The sequence below is a fragment of the Diachasmimorpha longicaudata genome, chromosome 4 (assembly GCF_034640455.1).
Source record: "Diachasmimorpha longicaudata isolate KC_UGA_2023 chromosome 4, iyDiaLong2, whole genome shotgun sequence".
NCBI classification, from domain to species: Eukaryota; Metazoa; Arthropoda; class Insecta; order Hymenoptera; family Braconidae; genus Diachasmimorpha; species Diachasmimorpha longicaudata.
Genome location: NC_087228.1, coordinates 1,199,207 through 1,222,179, shown reverse-complemented (window position 1 = coordinate 1,222,179; position 22,973 = coordinate 1,199,207). Strand labels below are relative to the sequence as shown.

The window sequence follows — 22,973 nt, the reverse complement described above, 5'->3', positions numbered from 1 at the left end:
TTTTTGCATTATTATTTTTCATATTATTATTATTGTTCTTACTATCATTATTATTACTCTGTAAGTATACATTGGATATTCGTTTGATAATTCATTGATTCATTAATTTGAATTCTCCACCACAGTAAGTTTGGTGGTCCTCAAAACCGTCATCACCTCTATGCGGGCTCGCCTAATTCTTCTCCAAAGTGTCAGTTTGCATTTTTCACAATGGTATTCAAATTTTTGGAAGGGGTCGAACTCATAGGTTTCCGTTCCTATTTTACATTTGGCTTCCAAGCTTATTCATCTCGCTTCGAGTTGGAACTCCCTGCAATGCTCATTATTTTCCGCCTGAGTGACGATCCGTAATTCGTGTAAATATGCATGCGTCATTTCGTGCAATAAGGTTGTAAACCAAAGTTGGCAATCATTTCCCAAGCGTTTTTTTCTTGAGAGTACAATTTCGCGTTGGGCGAACCTCGTTTCTCCAAATGCGGCGGTGAGGGCACCACTAATGCGTAGAAAAAAATGCGTAATTTTACTGTGAAAAAACCGAATATTAAATTGTCGAAATAATTTCCTATAGTTTTCCTGAAATCCTCTATCTTGATTGAGGATGTCGTCGACAACGCTTGCCGTTAGCGGATTGAAATCATCCGCCACAGTGATTGGGGTTGTTATCCCTAGGTTCCATGCTTGTTGAGGGAACCCTTGTTCTACTACTGTTTGCTTCGAGTTCTTGCTCATACTTCTTCTTTTCATTTTCAATTGTATTTGGCTAGAAGATGACCTTCTTTGTGAACGCGTTATGGTAGGGAGTTTCTATTCTACACGGTGTTCGCTGTGTGCCTGCTCGCCGCAGAATGAGCAATTTGGTTAAATGTTCTCCCTCCCTTAAAGATTGTTATAACGGCTTCGTATGGTATTTAGATAACTACTGTAGCGGATGTATCGGAGATCACGATAATCGTCCTATCGCATGTATCAGGTGTACTCAGAACTGAGAAAATCGTACCAGCGAATCTCTAACTTCTTTGTGTTATCAGTGCGGTTGGTATTATTTTCTTGCACTTATGGATGGAGTTGTTATCGAGTTCTCGTTGCAGTTGTGGATTGGTTATAATGATATACTTTATAGCAAAATTGATATTATATTAATATATTTTACTTTATTAAGAAAATTTTTTTTTTCTTTTTTTTTTCTTAGATCGATATATTTTTGATACTTGATATAATATTCATGTAATCATGTTAGAATATATGCATAATTTTTCATTCGGTCTCACTATAGTACATTGATATAGTCTCTATATTATATTGATTTAAACAGGAGTCTTCTTTATGTTTCTTTTATTGCGTTATGGTATATGTTGAATTTTTGGGGATTTCCCCAAATACAAAATTCACTCTTTCTCCTCTGCTAAGTATTGTCTAGAATTTTATGGTGGGCCCAAATGTAGAAAAAGAGGGAAAAGTTTTTATTACCCGTTCTACTTAGTAACATTTGGCGACCAGAAGTGGCCATGGGGCCATAAAATAAAAACCTTTTCGGGGGTGGAAATATTTCGGTCCATGAGGCCCAAAATATTATTTCGAAGTTCAGTCTTTCGTTAGGATCTTTAGAGGAACATACCTCCTGGCATAACTTTGAGCTAACCATATAAATAAAATATAAAGTGTGAAGAATAAAGGTGTAGCTTATTTCAATCCCATATTCCAATAGGTTATGGGCCCAGTGTAATTATAAACAATTAAACAAAGTGTAGAACACCCTGTGTCATTTTTTTTTAAATGAAAAAAAAAAAAAAACACGACATATTAAGTGCGAGTGATAATATTTGATGAACATGGAGAAAACAAATAGAAATATTAAACCGTTCAACGGAGAACGGTATACTACATGGAAAATGCGAGTTGAATATTTACTATCAGAATTAGGAGTGATTAGAGTGCTGGAATCTGAACCTCCAAAAACAGGAAAAGAAGAATGGCAAAAGGACAACAATGTTGCTAAGGAAGTGATAGTGGCACATTTGGCGGATTCGATGCTGCATTTCGCCAAAAGGGAAGAAACGGCAAGAGAATTGATCTCACGATTAGATGCCATCTACCAAAGGAAGAGCCTGGCTACGGAGCTGTCAATTCGGAGGAAAATGCTCACATTTAAATTACGGAGTGATACAACTCTATTAAACCATTTCTCCGAGATGGAGGAGCTTTTCGAAGAATTTTTAGCATCCGGTGGCACATTAAGTGAAAAGGATAAAGTTGCACATGTGCTGCTTACATTGCCTAGTTCCTATGACAGCATAGTGACAGCAATTGAGCAATTGTCCCCTGACTGTGTCACTCTTGCAGGTATCAAAGCTAAATTATTAGACTTTGAAACCAAACGCCGTAGGGAACAACAGGACACCAGTGCAAAACTTCTCAATGTGGTGGTGAATAGTGCTAATGAAAGTAGTTATAAGGCATTCAGTTCTAGGAACCGAATGAAAATGGACAGAAAATTGGCAACTTGTTTCAAGTGTGGAAAACGTGGACACCTCATGGCAAATTACTATTCAAAAACTATCCTAAAACAAAAAGAACATGGAAAGGTACATTCACACCGAAGGTGGGTCAAGCCTGGAGATGACAAGACCAAGAATACTGCACATATTGCAGAAAAAGAAGACACCAGGGAGGCTAATGCGACATCTCGTTTCGCATTCATGGCTGGAGAACCTCTGGCCAGTATAAACCTCAAGGATATTGCTTTTATTCTGGACTCTGGGGCGACCGATCACATCATCAACAGGGAGGATTTGGCGAGGGAGTTCAAGCTGTTGGATAGACCGATCAACATCTCAGTGGCGAAGGTGGACGAACACATTACAGCGACAAAACAAGGAAATCTTCAAGTAATCAGCGATCCAGGCATCGGTGGAACTTTGGAGAATGTGCTGTACTGTCCAGAACTTCCGCATAATCTTCTATCTGTTGCCAGGATACAAGCAGCAGGATTCGTGATCATTTTTGATCAAGAAGGGGTGAGAGTAGAGAAAGATGGAAAAGTCTTCATGAGCGGTGAGTCAATACGAAATTGAACTACCATCACATTCAAGGTTGATCCAAAAACAGCCAACGCCGTGAGTAGAAAAGTTGAATATCTTTTGTGGCATCAACGTCTAGGTCATATAGGAAAACAGAAATTTCTCGAATTAAAATCGAAAGGCATGTTCGAAGATATCGCGTGTTTAGGTTCGATAGTACCCGATGAAAAACTATGTGAACCATGCATTAAAGGGAAACAGGCGCGATTACCGTTCAATAAGGAGAAGAATAGGGAACACATAAAAAGGCCACTATGTATAGTTCACTCTGACGTTGCGGGTCCTGTCACTCCTCCTACGATTGATGGAAAGAATTATTTTGTTTTATTTATTGATCAATATACACATTATTGTGTCTCATATATAATTAAATATAAATCTGAAGTTTTTAAAGTTTTCAAAGATTTTGTAGCAAAAGCTGAAGCTAAATTTAACTTAAAATTGGTAAATTTATATTGCGATAATGGGAGGGAATATTTGTCGAACGAGATGAAGGACTATTGTACAGAAAGAGGTATCACATATCACTTGACAGTCCCAAGAACCCCACAGTTGAATGGTGTCGCAGAACGTATGGTGAGAACCATAACGGAGAGAGCAAGAACAATGGTGGTGGGTGCGAATCTCGAAAAAGATTTTTGGGGAGAAGCAGTTTTAACTGCTACTCATTTGGTTAATATGACACCAACCAGGGCTCTCAAATGTGATAAGACACCATTCGAGATGTGGCATGAGAAAAAGCCACAGATGAAACATTTGAAGGTATTCGGTTCAACTGTTTATGTACACGATAAGTTAACGAAAGGCAAATTTGATGAGAAATCGTGGAAAGGGGTCCTACTGGGATATGAACCGAATGGCTATAGAGTGTGGGATTTTGAAAAAGAAAAATCAGTTACTGTTCGGGATGTCATAGTTGATGAGTTTGATTTTGAGAAAACGAGGCCAATTAGGGGCGATAATAAAAATGAAAATACCCATATCATGGGCCAAAGAGGTGGACCTCAAGAACCTGACATTGGTGAAGAATCACCAGGGATGCACAACCCTCAAGGGTTAGAGCATCAAGAGAAGTCAGGTGACTGTACAGATGTGTGCCGTTCAATATCAGACGACAAAATATTCCACCCTCAAAATGAATGTAGGAGAAGTGACAGAATTAAAAATTTACCGCCGGTTACGTATAATGAAATAAATATGCCAGAAGACTGCGTCCTATCAGCTCAATCAGAACTGCACGGAATTCCAAAAACATTTAAAGAAATAAAATTTAGGAGTGATAGAATTCAGTGGGAAGAGGCAATTCAAACCGAAGTAGATTCATTAATAAATAATCGAACCTGGATATTAGTTCCTACGCCTAGGGGGAAAAACGTTATTGATTGCAAGTGGGTGTTTAGTATAAAAACGGATGAACACGGAAACCTAGCAAAATATAAAGCTCGTCTAGTTGCTCGGGGTTTTTCACAAGAGTACCTGACAGATTATAATGAAACGTTCGCACCCGTGGCAAGAATTACAAGTTTTCGATTCATTTTAGCTTTCGCGAATCAGTTTAATTTATTAATCCATCATATGGACGTAAAAACGGCATTCTTAAATGGAAATTTAGAGGAGGAAATTTACATGAGAGTACCGGAGGGAATTGAGAGTCAGAAAAATCAGGTCTGTAAACTGAACAAAGCACTTTACGGTTTCAAGCAAGCGGCGCGATGTTGGTTCCAAGTTTTTGAGCAAGCTATGAAAGAAAAAGGTTTTATTAATTCGCCTGTAGATCCGTGCATATACGTTTTAAATAATGGAAATATCGAGCAAAATATCTATGTAGTATTGCACGTGGATGATTTAGTTGTAGTGACCGGTAGCATAGAAAATATGGGACTATTTAAAACGTACTTGATGGAAAAATTTTCAATGGTCGATTTAAAAGAAATCCAATTATATCTCGGTATAAGAATCCAACGCGCGAACGACAGAATAACCTTAGATCAGAGCTCATATGTTAGAACAGTTTTAGAAAAATTCAAAATGAATGATTGCAATCCCGTGAGAACTCCTCTTGAAAGTAAATTAGATTATACCGCATTAAACTCCGATCAGAGTATTGAAGCACCATGCAGAAGCTTGATAGGGTGTCTTATGTACCTGATGGTGTGCACAAGACCTGACCTAAGTGCTTCAATAAGCATCTTGAGCAGGTATACTAATAAAAATAATAGCGAATTGTGGAAATGCCTTAAAGGAGTGCTAAGATATGTAAAAGGGACAATAGATCTAAAACTAGAATATAAAAGAAATGATTTTGTGGATTTATTGGTTGGCTATGTGGATTCGGACTGGGGTAGCGACGAAAATGGTCGAAGAAGTATTACTGGATATATATTCCAACTATTTGAGTGTTGTACCATTTGTTGGAACACTAAGAGACAATCGTCTGTCGCGGCTTCATCAACGAAAGCAGAATACATGGCTCTCTTCGAAGCAGTAAGAGAAGCTCTATGGCTAAAATCATTAAGCACCAGTATTCAAATGAAATTTGATAATCCAATTGTAATATTTGAAGACAACAATGGTTGTATCAGCATCGCCAATAATCCCACAAATCATAAGAGAACTAAACACATTGATATAAAGTATCATTTTTCTCGAGAACAAATAAATAAAAATTTAATTACATTGAAACACGTTTCAACAGGAGAACAGCTAGCAGATGTGTTCACCAAACCATTGCCTGGACCAAAATTTATTGAATTGAGGAGAAAAATGAATATTGACTGAAGGATTATTTGTAACGTCTATATATAATTGTGCTATATTATTTTTAATGGTCGATTAGGGTTTTACTGGGTTTCCCCTAATCCATAGCACTGAATACTGGACCATTTGTAATTTTGTTTCCCAGAAATTTGCCAGGAGGTATTTTATTTTATTTTTGCTTATAGTCTAGAATATAATATGATTGGTTTTTGAATAGTAAAAATTTTGAATTTATGTTAGAATAAGAACGATTGAATTTTGAGGGGGTGTGTTGAATTTTTGGGGATTTCCCCAAATACAAAATTCACTCTTTCTCCTCTGCTAAGTATTGTCTAGAATTTTATGGTGGGCCCAAATGTAGAAAAAGAGGGAAAAGTTTTTATTACCCGTTCTACTTAGTAACATTTGGCGACCAGAAGTGGCCATGGGGCCATAAAATAAAAACCTTTTCGGGGATGGAAATATTTCGGTCCATGAGGCCCAAAATATTATTTCGAAGTTCAGTCTTTCGTTAGGATCTTTAGAGGAACATACCTCCTGGCATAACTTTGAGCTAACCATATAAATAAAATATAAAGTGTGAAGAATAAAGGTGTAGCTTATTTCAATCCCATATTCCAATAGTATATATGAAATGTGGGACATCATTTCCAGCTTCCTCGATAACCCTCCAGGGTGTTTTATACTTCCGTAACTGGGATTAGACATTTCGGGGTATATGCCAATACAAAATTCCTTGATGAACCATCAGGTTTTATTTCCTTCTTTTTCCTGCATGTTTCTAAGCCATTGTATACTTTGTATCTTGGGTCATCTGTTTGTATAACCCATACACTTTGTTCAAAATCCCGCGCTCAAACGGCAGGATGACCATAACCAATCACCTTTGACCACTGTAACGAGAGGTCACGATCGATCTCGGGATCATTACAGTGGTCAGTACACCATCGAATATCAACCGGTAACGACACGTTGTCAACTTTTCGGGATTCCAACGGGGAATTATCGGCAATTCACGGGATAACCAACGGGGTTAGAATCGAGAATTTATCTCTCGGGAAAATACAGTCCATTATATTAACGGAGTTTTTAACAACACGGAATGCATAATGGTGTATAAGTTTTACAAATAAAACCCGGCTCATCAACAACCATCTCGTGCACGGTTATTGACCTCCCCGGAACTTCCTCACCCACCCCCCCATCCGGCCCAAATCATCCCCGGAACCTCATAAATTAAACACACTTCTTTCTCTAATGGAGTATTCTGCGATTTTGAGAATATAACGTGCATTCTGCTTATTATCTGCTGCCCTACCAAGTTGTTCAGTGCCAACTCGTATGGCTTGCGAAGAATGTTCTGATGTTAACGGGGGTGGGTCGGAAGTCAATTGGTTACGAAGATGCGTCAAATGTTGGGCGGGTAGTGGTATTTGCGGAGGTGGTTTTGGGAATCGGGTGGGGTTCGTGTTTAGTTTTGGTTTTCGGGAGTACTTGCTGCCCCTATTTCTTTTCTTATTCCTGTGTTTACCCCTCCGGTTTCTTTTGTTCTTCTGTTTCCTTATTCTTGAGATGTTGACTTGCGTTTCTGTTGAGATGGCTGGTGTTGCCGTTGAGATGGATAGTAGCTGTTCATTACATGAAGATTCTGGTAGAGAGTCCCTGTTAATGTTCAGTGGTTCCACCATCGTGTAGTGTTCGTTTCGCTGCGGCATACATAAAGAAGAGAAGACTCATATAACAGAGGACCGTTGTACGTTCCGCTGAGGTACGTTCAAAGGGGTCGTGTCTTGAAACAGAAGAAATTTCGGAAGCAAAGGGTTTCGAAGCTGCCTCTGGAGTTAGTTACATACTTGTTACATTTCTTTCTCTAAGTGTTCAGCGTTTTACGTGCTTTTGCAAGAAGAGAGGTGTCAATAGTGCTCGTGTTAGCTTTTGATTGTTCGATCAGGAATCCGGATGGAGTTACAGGGTCAGTAGATTTGCGGTAGGGTTGCATTTCCGTGTACATCAGTGTGTTATTTTCGGATATTCTATTTCCCCTTTTATAAATTAAAAAGTGGGTGATGGAACCACATAGGGCTCCAAGAAGGCGGGTGCTGCATCCAAAAGCATTATGTAGTGTATAACCATGAATGAATACGTTAATGAGTCCGATGATTACTTGAATGATGGTTACAATGTCAATTACAACTGATACTATATTGCCGAAAGTTTTCAATCCGTTCCAGGCTTTTTGGATTGATGAGTCGGTCATCTCTTCTGGCATTTCCCGATCTAGAAAATTACTCATAGAAATTGTGCCTTCTGGTAGTTGGTAGCCGTTAGCCGCACGTAGAATATTGCTCACCATTGCCGGGGTTTCTGCTTTAGATAAGAGTCTATCTCGTAATCTTTCCATGTCCGCGTTGCTATAAATCCAACTGGTGGCCAAGTTGAGAATTTTTTCGTATTACCATGTAATGGGTTTGGAAGGATTCAGGATTTTTGGTGTTGGAGCTTTGAAAAGTTCTGGGTTCATAGTGTACCAGCTACCGTCAATATTCAAGACCGTGGGGATTGCTGAGTGGCAGTCTACAACGGTTCCTTGGCGGACGAGCATTCGTGAAGTTCCGGTTAAGTAATAGCTTTCGTTATTATACGAGATGGGAATTTCTAAGTAACAGTTTTGACTTTTCCGTAGTATGACGGGGACCGGAGTGCATTTGACTATTGAGACGAGTTCGCCTGTGGTTATCGAGTGGTAGCCGGGTTCTTTCATGATGTTGTAGGCAAACATCTCGGGTGCGAACGGTGCTAATACTAAAGTGTTCATTAGGGAGTTCCTTTGGGTTTCGCACTGACTGAGTCGCATGTGGTGCTATAATTTCTGGATTTGTGTGGGTAGATGTCGTTCTACGTATATGATTTTTGCGTTGATATATTGCATCAAGTCAGTATTTTCGGGGTCGATAATTTTGTTGGTTGCGAATGTGTTACCCGGTGCACTCTCCATAATAACTAGTTTTGGGATTTCGGTCTGGATGAGAGAATATCCGCAAATCGAATTTTTAGATCTTTGTTCTAATGAGAAGGAGTAGTCTGCAGTGGAAACTATACAGGGTGTCCCAGAATTGCACGTCCAGACTGTAAACTCAAGTTGGGGGTGAAATTCTGGATCGAAAAGTCCTGAGCGACTTTTTGATCAGACGCACCCTCTTCAACTTATTCAGGGTTGAAGTTGGACGAATCAGGGGCGTGGAATACCCGGTCGCACGACGGTGAGGCAAACATACGAGTATGGTGGTGTCCCCACCATACCGTACTATTCCCCTGCGGCTGCAGAAAGAGATGACAGGCGGCGGTGGGTAAGAGGAAGGGGAGGGAAATGAAAAAAATGAACACTCGCCCGCTACATAAAAATTATTTACTCCTGCCCTGATTAATGCCAAGGGATGAAACCAAGGGCATTCGATGGAGGAATAAATTCCCCATCGATTGAGGCCCATTAAATCTCTTAATCTAATCGAAAAGGAGAAAAAAACAGCGTTGAAAATTACAGCGCTGGAAAAAAAAACCCGACGATTTAATTTTCTAAAGCTTCATTGGCCCTGTATGAGATTTTCATTTTTTCTTTCAGCGAAGGAGAAAAAAGATAAACAATCGCTGATGATTTTTTTTTTGGTGTTCATATTTTTCATTTCCCTCCCCTTCCTCGTACCCACCGCCGCCAGTCATCTCTTTCTGCCACCGCAGGAGAGTAGTACCGTATGGTGGGGACACCACCACACTCGAACGTTTTCCTCACCGTCGTGCGACCGGGTATTTCACGCCCCTGATTCGTCCAACTTCAACCCTGAATAAGTTGAAGAGGGTGCGTCTGATCAAAAAGTCGCTCAGGACTTTTCGATCCAGAATTTCACCCTCAACTTAAGTTTAAAGTCTGGACGTGCAATTCTGGGACACCCTGTATATGTTGGGGGGTCCGATTCGGTCGCCTCTACTTTGTTTGCTCTCCCGCGGTATAAGGTGCTGTAGCTTTCAAAGTTGCAGTTGTTTTGGGGTTTTAAAGACCAGAACGCTTGTGTTCCGGTAGAGTCTGTACAGGTGCCTTTCAGAAAATCGCATTTAGCCTCGGAAACCCGGTTTACTTTATTAGTTTCGAATTCGATGGTGGTGGAATAAGAGGTGTAGTAGATGCGTGCTATTGCATGTACGACGACATCGTCCCAAGTGCCAAACGGGTCGCTATATTGAGTTTCCTTGCATCCGCCGTTGGGTGAGGTTCTTCCTGCTAATGTAATTGGCCTACTGTTGGTGACATCTTTAACGAGTCCGTGTGTTTGGGATTAGGATAATTTTCCGATGGACGTGGTTGGGGGCGGGATTTTTTATGGGGAGAATAATTAGAAAGGTGATTGGGTTTTTTGGCGTTTATTAAAAAATAACTAAACAATGGTAATTACCGGTAAATTACAACTGAAACACCGTTGGGTTAACTGTCCGACCGGTGGGTGGATATAACAAATGGTGAAATTAACCGGAGATGAATTAGTACAAAAAGACACTAAAGACTTGGACGTATGGATCGTTCCACTGGCAAAAGAAGACGAAGACTGAGGCTGATGTGACGAATGGGTCAGCCAGTCTCGTCGGTGACCCGAGGTCAACCGAATTTGGCCGACGAGGCTGATTGCCCCCCGTCTTCAGATTTAAATCTGAACACCGTGTATTACGATATTGAATGCTATCCGAAAAGAGTTTGATTCGTGAAGGTTTTCGCATTCATGTGGTTCCAATTCCACGTAGTATTCGCGCCGGTAGTTTTCTACAACGGAGACGTGTGAGTACATTCCGTAGTAATGGATCGTCCTATCTATCTGCATTCTGCATGTCTTAATATGGATGTGGCCATATTTATTAAGCTGCATGAGTTCTATGTTGACCTCTGAAGTATTAGGCTGCATGGGGGGAACGTTACAGGGGGCCACGTGTAAAAGTGAGTATGACGTTATATTGAGTGCTGACCCTGAGACAAGGCCTATTCTAGTTAAATAAATGTCGATAAATATTAATTAATTAGTGCTCAAAGATTATTATAAATTGGCTGAAGGCCTTCACCTGGTGCGGCCTGGGTCAGGGGCTGCCAGGGCTCAAGGGTTCGACAACTAAATCGTCGAATCAATAATTGAAGCAATTAAACCGTTTATTCGGGCGTCAGTTGGTTTAAAGGGAACCAACAACGATGGACAATGCTCAGAGCGTGGAAGTTGGAAGACCCTCAGAATTACAGAAAATAAACAGAGAGAGAGAAAGAAAAATTCAAGGCAACAATATTAATAATCATTTTACTTACAAAATATGTCGACAGTACCCTGTCCGTTTAATTAACAAAGTCCTCGGAGATCGACTCTTTCCACACAAATACAAAATATGTCGAATAACGCAAATTAGGATACAATAACAAAATTATGGTGCGAATATTGTCGCTGCCGGGCGAAGAGTGATCGGTGAGCCTCATGCAACTTGTTGCCCCACCCCCCTCGCATGCGCTGGGCTAGCCAAAATGTGTCCCTTGACGCATGCGCATTTAAATATCGACCACATTGTCGCTATAGTTTGTAACGGTTTTCCTGTGGCCTCGGCGAAAACTCGGTACCCTAACATCCAAATGACTCGATTATCCATAAACCTGGCCAAACCATTACCTTCGTTCTCGTAATCCGACAAATCCGTAACGCCAAAAACTCAACACATAATCGGGATCTCGGGGAAAATTAGCAGCTCAAGTGTCCTCTCTTAAATGATTTACGGCGCCAGCCGATTTTTGATTACGCGGAATCGACGAACCGCGGATAAACCAGACTTTAATCAAAAAATGATTAGTAATTATCCCCAAGAACCACTAACGACAAAACGAAATTCGAAAACCTTACTCGGAAATGTGGATTACGAGGGTACGGGACTGCGCGGTTGCCCAGTTGGTGCCTGTATAGTGAGAGTCTCTAGTCGATATAAAAAAGAAAAAGACGTGATATTCTTCGTACTGTTGGAGTGACATGGAGATGTACGATGTGCAGTTAGTGTAGCCGCATCTTTGCTGAGTTACGGCGGACGAATCAGCCGTTTTGGCAAGTATGCGATACATTTGTTATATAATAAAGTATACAAGAAAGACGCCTCTTTTTTCCGAGAATCTAAGCTTGACCGCTCCCGAAAGCGATTTTTGCGAGGTCTTAGATCTGGGTAATGTGGAGTATGTACGAATACATGAACATTCTTGTAATCCCAGAGATATAAAGAATACTACAATAATAATTACCACCTTGTTGTGTACTCTAGCGACCGTTTATATCAATTATATCATCAAGCACGGATGATTAGGGTAGAAACTAAAAATTGATTGTCTGGTCATTCGTGCAGAGATAATCAATAAGTTGTGTCAAAAGAAATCATGGCGTCCATAACATGTTTTCAAGTGCTTTCAAGTTTTGGGTTCCAATGACATGCTTCATTGATAAATTCGATGATTTCCGAATGGAGTTACTGTCAGATTATTTTAAACTTGGCAGGAACAGATTAAAGAAATTAAAAGAAAATGCATAATTAATAAGGACCATTTTTTCGCATTAATTTTTATTTATTGCATGCATAGTATCGATATATAATGTTCGGAAATTCTCACTACAATGACGTATGCACTCTACAATGCATTCGGCCGAGTCTTCGTGTTAGTCCCATATTTTTAATATAAAAATTTCCGTGAAAATAAGTTTCGAAATGAAACTCATCGAAGAAAAAATTGTGCTCACCTGAGAAATTCCAATTGTTTATTATTAATTAAAAAATGCCCGTTTTATTAAGACCTTGAAAATATTTTTTCGCGTCACATTTGTTTGTTGCGTCCCGTATATTTTACCGCTCATTCCCCTTCGCACTATAATGAAATAATCAGCGACAACTGCTATCCCCTCCATAACGTCGTTAGACAATGACGCAGTGAGGCTTGGAGCACCGCGCTCATTCTAAATCGTGCACATCACCTATACATAACGAACAGGAGAACACGGAATGCGAAGTAGATAGCTATATACGCCCATAGTTCGCTCTCCGTCCGAGGTTCGCTCGAACGTGATGCGCAATATTCCGAGCTGATCCGATCAACTTCGATCGCGCACGAGCGGCGCTTAATTTCCATGGATGTAGACACTGTCGCTCGATACCGAGAGCTCTACCCACGTTACCGACCACTTGATGAGTGGGCTCGCGCGCACGCAATCGGGTGAAACATGGCACTGTCGCACTTCCGATGATGACAGTTGCAACTCGATGGCCGTTAGATCTCATATGTTTATCGACAGTCCATGGCTGGAAATGGATGAGAGTAAAGTTCCTCAGCTTTTTGAAGAAGTGCACCGTAGACCAGGCATTTGGAACAAATTACTTAGTGACAATCGTTTCAAGGTTTTCGTCGGCACCGAGTGGGATAAGGTTGCTGCCAATATCCGTGTATCCAGTAAGTAGAGTCATGGTTTCTCTTCAGGACGTTATAAAATGTAGAGGAAGGCTTTTGCACGTTACATTTGAGGTACGCAGTTGATATTTTGCTTGGCCGGTATCCTTTAACATGCATCTATTGAATGCTCTGAAGGCCCGGCTTGTCGAATTTTGATGTGAAACATCTATAGGCGCACTCCTAAACTGAATCGTTGGCGTGGCGATACTTGCCGTGGCGAGCAATCTCCACGCTATACTAAAGTATGCCTAGCTATATTCTGTGTAGTAGAGTGTACGGTGTGGCTTCTCACTCAGTTCGACGTTGTTGTTTACTACGGTACACATAACCTGCGGTTTATTTAATTTTTCATTTTAATTTTTGACAATAAAATATGTGTGACAGTGATAACTCAGAAGATCAAAGTGATCAACCTTATGCTATGAAAGTGAAACTACACTATGGTATACTACCAAGTCATCAGTAAGTAGATCGTATTTTTCAAGTCTCCATAAATGTAATTATTATATTTTTATATTTAATTAATTATATTCATATTAATCATATTAATAATGTATATAAATTATATTAATATTATCTTCAATTAAGTATTCTTTTATTATTCATGAAGGAATTAATATAGAAAAATTTATTAATAAAATTTATATTTGCAAATATTTAGTCATATATTGCAATAATTAACTAACATTTGAGTTCATGAGTATATTGAAGCCACACTTGAAATTTTTTTTTTTTTGTGTATTTTAATATCATATTTTTTTTAATATTTCAGTTCCTAACAATCATCAGAAGGATCACAAAATATTATTATTGAAACTGGACGTCACCCTGATCAGTTAAACACAAGGCATACTATCAATGTTGTGTAAGACTTTATTAATCGAATAGTACCAGACTATTTTAAACTATTGCATCTATTGGAGATATGTGTTCTTCACATGTTAAACTACAAGACGGAAGTGAATTAATTATGATTGTAATATACATTTCACCTAATAACAAAATGGATCATATCATTTCATTTTTACATGAAAGGTTATTTCCTTATATTCAAACAGGTTCAATAATTCTTAAAACGAATAAACATAAACTACCATTATTTTTAGCTGCATATTTCAATGTAAATTTTGCAAGAGCTGAATCAATGCCATTAATGACATTTCTTCAAAAAGAATTTCAATGGCAAATCAATAACGATCCAAAAGAATCTACTACTAAATATGGAACAACAATAGATGCTGTATTTGTGAGATATCTTGATGGTGGTTCATCCAATACTTTTGTAACGTACTTTAGTTATCATCGACCAATCGTCACAGTAATACCCGCAGAGGAAAAATCGAATATAACTATTATTGAAGCCACAGATGAAAATATTGAAATTGTGGCAACTTGATACTAATATCGAATTTTCATATCATGTAAATAAATGTTTATTAAATAAAATTACCATTTACTGTAAGAATCTCGTAATACTTCATTTTTTCATTAGGCTATATTTATTTTAGTTTTATTTTATCCCCAGATTTTTGTTCTATTTTATCGGTAAGCCTTTTCTTTTTTCATATTTCATGATTTTTGAATATCTAATAATTTCATAACCTGCACGGGGGCACGAGTAACCTCTTCTCAAAATCATAAAAATTGATGTTTTTGCAATCACATCAGAGGTCATGAGGTCCTACATGTCGGTTATTAGGCCTTAAAGGCAAATTGAATTTCATCATGAGAAAATTATGTCAAAGTCACCTCGATTTTCTTCATGTTGCTTGGGTCGCATCGTTTCACAATGATAACATGGTGGTCCGCTTCCACTAATACATCAAACACTAAATAGTAAGAAGACTTGATGAAACGTAGATATTGGAGGACACGAACGCGAAAAAATTTTGGAGCTATTAATTATTTACAATAACTTATTATGATGGGAGAATATCCGACTACAATTTTTTTCGGAATGATAGTTGTATTTTTCTCTGTACAGAAATACAGGCACAAAATAAGTGGAAAACTCTGATGAAGAAATTGAAAAGTGAACATGCTCGTGTTCAGCTCCATCGATCGGGTGACAGTTTAGAGGATATCTACGAATCATCTTGGCCCTACTACCAGTCGCTGGCATTTCTAGGCAGTTCGGCTCTCCCCAATTTATCTACTGGAAATTTGAATTCCGTTTTTGACGTCAAGCCGCAGCTGGTCAACACCGTGATTGAGGGAACATCCTGTGAGGAAGTCGATCGGAAAATGTCGAAGAAACATTGCGAAATCGCTGAGGAGATTTTACGTGTGCATAATGAGAAATGCGCATTGTTGGAAAAATCTTCAACAGGCAATGTACGTGAGAGGACTTTACTGAAACACGATAAACACAATATGACATTTTTCGAAACCCTGCTACTAACATTACGTGAAGTCAGCAAAGAGGATATTTTGCTCTGCCGTAATGATGTGTCCCAGGGAATATTCAAGTACGCCTACAAAAATGCGACGTGGAAGTCCATAAATGACTCCGGATCTGCAGACAGTTCGCTAACTATAAGGTGTATGAATAAGTCTTTCCCGTTTTTTGTAAGAGATGCTGCCACCAATACTGTGCGAGTATTCAATGGTTATGTGGTGACTATGTTGCCACTACACCCTGGCATTCCCCAATCCTGTCTAGACTTCCTAGACAGGATTCCTAAAAACACTTAGCCTAAATTACCTACCCGACCGACGCCATCCCTACCATATAAATCCGGGGAACACCCCAGAACTGTCCCAAGAAAAACCCAACCTTCCTGTGCACTTGGCCGGCATCACGACGTCACGTGTCGAGAATACGATGGCGAGCCAATCACAGTCGAGATCCCTGGCATCCCCTCTCCTGTTTCCCAACATTCGCACGCCCACACTTTTCCGCACACTTTTCCACACTACACAGTCGTTCCTCAACCTACCTCGGATACACTACTCCCCGATCTACCTTGGACATATTCAACTCGCTGTATCCTGGAGGAGTTAAATAAAATATTTTGACCATCACACTGGCGTGCATCTACTTCAATCACCTGCTCAAACCCACAGTTACATATGTCATAATCAAAGCTTATTCATCTGTCAACCATTCTACACTAACACATTAGTTGAAATTCTTTCGCATCATAAATTTTTGATATCGTGAAAATGTCGAAATTTGAGCCGAGTCGACGTCATTTGCGGGAAGTTTCACTTTATTGGTTCAATTTGAAGAAATCTGCTACCGAGGCGCATCGATTGCTTCAGGAAGCCTATGGAGAAGGTTGTGTCGATGATTCAAGTGTTCGCGGATGGTTTCGACGCTTCAAAAGTGGTGATTTCGACGTGGAAGACAAGGAGCCTTCCGGGCGGCCGCAAATCTTTGAAGATCAAGAATTGGCGACTTTGCTTGATGAAGATTCGTGTCAAACGCAAGAAGAACTTGCTGAAGCATTGGGAATTGACCGAACAACCATTTCCAAGCGTTTGAAAGCCATGGGAATGATCCAAAAGCAAGGAAATTGGGTGCCGTACGAACTGAAGCTGAGAGACGTCGAACGGCGTTTTTTCACTTGCGAACAGCTGCTTCAGCGACATAAAAGAAAGGGTTTTCTGCATCGTATCGTGATTGGCGATGAAAAGTGGATCCGTTACGATAATCCGAAGCGAAGAAAATCATGGGAACTACCCGGCCATGCATCATCATCGACGGCCAAGCCAAATATTCATGGCGCCAAGCTCATGCTCTGTATATGGTGGGACCAGGTAGGTGTGGTTTACTATGAGCTTCTGAAACCGAATGAAAGGATCACAGGCGAGGTCTATCGACGACAATTGATGCGTTTGAGCCGCGCACTGCGAGAAAAACGTCCACAATACTCCGACAGCCACGACAAAGTTATTTTGCAGCATGACAATGCTCGCCCACATGTTGCACGGCCGGTGAAAACATACTTAGAAACGCTCAAATGGGAAGTCCTACCCCACCCGCCGTATTGTCCAGACATTGCTCCGTCTGATTACCATTTCTTCAAATCGATGACGCATGGCCTGGCTGACCAGCACTTCCATTCCTACGAGGAAGCCAAAAAATGGGTGGATGACTGGATAGAGGCCAAACCGGTCGAATTTTTTCGCAACGGGATTCGCATGTTGCCAGAAAGAGGGGAAAAAGTTGTAGCTAGCGATGGCCAATACTTTCAATAATTCATTTGTAACCATTTTTTCACAATAAAGGCTCAAAATTTGAAAAAAACGGGAAAGACTTATTCACACACCATATACTTCTAGGCGAGCAAACAGGAAAAGAGAATTGTGGAATGAAGATGATGACTGCCAGATCATTAGGTCATATTCACCTCGGCCATCCCTTCAGCGCAATTCATATATGAAGAAGGAACAGAAGTATGAGCCCACACCGAAAGAACGGGAACTCGAATATCGCAATAACGAAATGATGCGACTTGGGTACGACCGGTATGCATATCCTCGTCAGTCCCCCTGCAAGTGGGATCATCATATGTACCAGCAGCAATATCCTCCATATCGTTCACCACGCCAGCTGTATTCCCTAGGCAATCAGGAGTGGTACGGCGATACTGGCATTCCAAGACCAATGCCTCCATCTAATTTTCATCCGTCCACTACTGCCAACTCTGCTACGATCACAAGCCAAACTCTACCAATCCAGCCTTTTTCTATACTTGATCCTGTCGCAAAACAAAGGCCGGAATCTGAGGAGCATTCTTCCGTTCCTACGGCACCCATCACGCAGCATGGGCTTGAGATGAACAAAGAGAATCTGCATGTGGGTTGTCAAACTGCTCGAGATTCTGCAACCGACAAACCTTTAGCCAGTGACATTTAACTACTGAACCAACAAAGTAAATCGGGTTCCTGATGGGACACCTAATTTTTTTTTCCAGATGTTTAGCACTATTTTTTGGGAGATAGGAGATGTTTTGTAGACGAATTAATTTCTCGAGTACATTAAATTTCCGATTTTTTGTTATTCACATCGAAATGTGAATAAGAAAAAATGACACTTGTTTAGTTTCTTGAAAGTTTAAACGTGTTTCATAGCAATCTTAAGATTTTGTTATTATTTATCGATAGTATTCTTGATAAGATGGAAAAAACCTTCTGCCGTTTCCGATGGACTTTAGAGCATTATGAAATGTATTATTCCTATATTTAATGCTGTCTGCCATATATAAAAAATGAAGCACCGTTAAATTATAGGTATTGCTTTTATTTCGATTACCTTCATGAAGCAAATTCATTATTCTTATACACTTTATTATTTGAATTCTATTATATTTGCACCATGTTACGCCTTATTTGGGGTGCCATCAAGCTTCAGAGGGAAGTTGTCGACGGCAGTTTATTAAGCTACTTCCAAACCAGCTTGTTATTTAACTTAACGCTTAGATGGTAAAATGTCGTACAAGTTCATCGCGGATATTTCCAGCCTTAACAGCTTGTATAAGAGCATCATCATTATCGATTGAGTTCTCTGCAATTCCACTTTCAACAGTATTATGGTGCTCCAAATCGATGATCACGTTGTGCAATAAACATGTGGTTTTAATTATTAGATTTACAGTTTCTGAACTTTTCTCTATGTTGGTATAATAAATACGCCATTTTTGGCTAGTCAGAGAGAACGCATTTTCTGCCACAACCCGAGCTTTAGACAGTCGATTGTTAAAGACTTTTTGTTATTATTATTGTCGGTTAATTCCTTCAACAACATTGAATATGATAAAATGTAAAAACAAACAGTCAATTGCTGTCTGAAGTTCTTGACTAAGCAAAGAATTTATTTCTCCAACAAAGATCGGTTAGCTCACGATGAAAATTTTACACGAAACTTTAGACATTGAATGGATCGTTGCAAAATTTTTTCATTAAAATCAACATCGACTTTTAAACGGGGAAAAATAAAATAATCACTTGAGAAAAAAAATGAATAATTTTAGATTCCGAAAATGGAATCAGAATTGAACTTGTTTATTTCAAAATAAATCCCTTGAATCAGCATTGGAGAGTTACCTGAGAGTGAGAACCAATCGTTTCTCCGGCATAATTGGTTGGGAGTGTAGGTTACACCAATTTTTCACCAGCGACGGACTACTATTTGACAAAACATAATCAAACGTTTGGACGGTCATTCTCACATATTCCACAAATTTTGCAGAATTGTTCCTAAGTGCAGGAAACAAGGTGATGTATTCTCCATTGATTGAACGACTATTGGTGAGTCGGTGAGATCTATTATCGGAGCTTCTGTTGAGTAGCTCTGAATCCATGATTCATATTGATGTCGAAAAATGCACGTTCAGTAAACACATGAGATCTACCGGAAATCGAGTTGTAACTATCATCATCGGAAGTGCGACATTGCCATGTTTCACTTGATTGCGTGCGCGCGAGCCCACTCATCAAGCGGTCGGTAACGTAGGTAGAGCTCTCGGTATCGAGCGACAGTGTCTACATCGATGGAGCTTAAACGCCGCTCGGATTAGCTCCGAATATTGCGCATCACGTTCGAGCGAACCTCGGACGGAGATCGAACTATGGGCGTATATAGCTATATACTGAGCATTCCGTGTTCTCCTGTTCGTGATGTATAGGTGATGTGCACGATTTAGAATGAGCTCAGTGCTCCGAGCCTCACTGCGTCATTGTCTAACGACGTTATGGAGGGGATAGCAGTTGCCGCTGATTATTTCGTTATAGTGCGAAGGGGAATGAGCGGTAAAATATACGGGACGCAACAAACAAATGTGACGCGAAAAAATATTTTCAAGGTCTTAATAAAACGGGCATTTTTCAATTAATAATAAACAATTGGAATTTCTCAGGTGAGCACAATTTTTTCTTCGATGAGTTTCATTTCGAAACTTATTTTCACGGAAATTTTTATATTAAAAATATGGGACTAAAACGAAGACTCGGCCGAATGCATTGTAGAGTGCATACGTCATTGTAGTGAGAATTTCCGAACATTATATATCGATACTATGCATGCAATAAATAAAAACTAATGCGAAAAAATGGTCCTTATTAATTATGCAATTTCTTTTAATTTCTTCAATCTGTTCCTGCCAAGTTTAAAATAATCTGACAGTAACTCCATTCGGAAATCATCGAATTTATCAATGAAGCATGTCATTGGAACCCAAAACTTGAAAGCACTTGAAAACATGTTATGAACGCCATGATTTCTTTTGACACAACTTATTGATTATCTCTGCACGAATGACCAGACAATCAATTTTTAGTTTCTACCCTAATCATCCGTGCTTGATGATATAATTGATATAAACGGTCGCTAGAGTACACAACAAGGTGGTAATTATTATTGTAGTATTCTTTATATCTCTAGGATTACAAGAATGTTCATGTATTTGTACATACTCCACATTACCCAGATCTAAGACCTCGCAAAAATCGCTTTCGGGAGCGGTCAAGCTTGGATTCTCGGAAAAGAGAGGCGTCTTTCTTGTAAACTTTATTATATAACAAATGTATCGCATACTTGCCAAAACGGCTGATTCGTCCGCCGTAACTCAGCAAAGATGCGGCTACACTAACTGCACATCGTACATCTCCATATCACTAGGACAGTACGAAGAATATCACCTCTTTTTCTTTTTGATATCGACTAAAGACTCTCACTATACAGGCACCAAGTGTGTGGGTCGTGGAGAGAGGTGTGGATTCGTGGACGAGAAAAACAAGAACAATGAAAACCCATGATCAGAATCGAAATCGATAATCTCATCTTTAATTCTAGATAAGGAACGGCGTAGGCTAATAATGTACGATAAATGGTTTAATCCTCATAATTTAACTTATATAAAATGACAACAATCCAGTCTAGGAGGTCCGGGCTCCTTAGAAATAAATAATTAATGGGATCCCTTGCGAATTTATTTGGCTACGGAATTTACTCAAAATATTCCTCTTTAACCTGGTCACGTGGGTGACGAGTCCGGGATTAGACACGAATCTGAGAGAGAGAAGAGGTACAGGTAGCGTGAAACCGAGAGAGAGCGAGATAGGTAGCTTACCGGACTTTTCAGAGCGAGGGTGGTTATCAAAGCATTTCAACAATAGGTAGCTCGCGATTTTAATAACTAATTCCCTCGGAACGGAACTGCTCCGTAACGAGAACTATTAACGAATTAAGATAGCTGTCGATTAATTTGATGAATTACAATAAACTATGTGAATGAGCGCATAACGATACCGCTTCGTGGATTGGAGACTCATTTTTGGTACTTCAAATAACGAATTGGTCACGTTCAACGTGCGCAATTAATTCAAGTCGCCGATAATTCGTCAAATGCACCGTTTGTACCGCCATTTGTATCGTTCACCGATATCGCCCGCTTTCCTGCCCAAATTCGACAGCGACTATTTCCGATTCTAGGTAGCTTGATTTTTAAATATGGACCAGGTTCGACACCTCTCATCTATTTTATTTAGTGGGAATTCCAACCGTAAATTTTAATCATCATAACAAAAAGATAGCGTCTCCATGCCCGACCGGAATTCCACACTTTTAACAATTATGAGGGAACTAAACCGCAACAAAGAGATAGGGTGATTTTCTCCTAAAACCCCCGGGGTTTGGAGAAATATCAGGTAGCATAGGTAGCATAGATAACACGATGAGGTAGCAGAAAAAGGTAGCTGCGTCAATCGCATTGGTGAGACGCCTTATTTGTCCTCCTTGATCTAAATCTTTTTTTTATCTGTCAAAAACTTAAAGTAACATATTGGTTCTTAGAAACTAAGGTAACGTTTTCAGGCGTTTGGAAGGTTCTCGATCTCCAAATCGCTGGTCCTGTCGTTGGCGTCCTTGGTGTGAAGTAGCGACGCAATTTCGAGCCACGCAGGTTAACTCGAGGATTCAGCACTCATTTCCCGCGGTAACACCACTGTAATATATGCACTGGTACTTACCATCTCTGGAGAGTCGCCTTGGGTCGATTTCTCCACTGATTGGGGTGACGTGGGATTTTCCAGGACGATTTCTCTCAGAAGTTCCTCGGAAACGATGTTGAGCGTGTCACGGTGCAACAGGGACTCTAATGGCGGAACCTCGTGTCCCCGCTCGTACCTATTGCGTCGCGGTGAGGAATTTTGCGGATTCGCCCATGCAGCGCTGGCGCGGTGGTGGCAACGCGTACTATCTTTCGCGGGACCAGGGCGCGACATATTCAAAACTCTTAAATATTACAGGTTTCTTTCTTTATTATTATTTTTCTTAACTTATTGCTTCTAATCCATATTTTATAGTAATTAGCTAATTAGCTGGGGTTTTCGAGGGGTTTTTGACTCTGTTCGCGACTCGAATCGGGGAGTTTTCTGTCAAAGGTACTCTCCGGAGAGGAATTAGGACTTTCGCAACGCAAACCGTAACAAAACTAAAACTGTAAATTTTTAACCAAATGGCGATTCGCTTCAACAATTGGGTCATTGTCTCCACGGCCTTCCAACTGACCTCTGTACTCACATGACCGATAAACCCAAAGAAGGGTTGCAGGTAACACCGGGCAGCACATTATCTTGGCCATGAGTATTCCACGGTATTATCCTGGCCCTCAACCGAATTTTTCGTGAAGAGACCCCCA

At 39.9% G+C, this 22,973-nt stretch overlaps 1 protein-coding gene across 2 annotated transcripts in view; it reads right to left on the bottom strand.

The window, feature by feature from the left end:
- The window catches only part of LOC135161339 (uncharacterized), a 41,260-nt gene extending 18,843 nt beyond the window's left edge, over positions 1-22,417 (bottom strand). Inside the window, exon 1 of one of the 2 annotated variants that reach the window (XR_010298766.1) lies at positions 22,303-22,417. The gene's annotated coding sequence lies outside the window, so the exon portion shown is untranslated. The remainder of the gene's footprint in view (positions 1-22,302) is intronic. The other variant, XM_064118816.1, reaches the window with a different exon arrangement.
- Between the last annotated feature and the right edge of the window lie 556 nt (positions 22,418-22,973).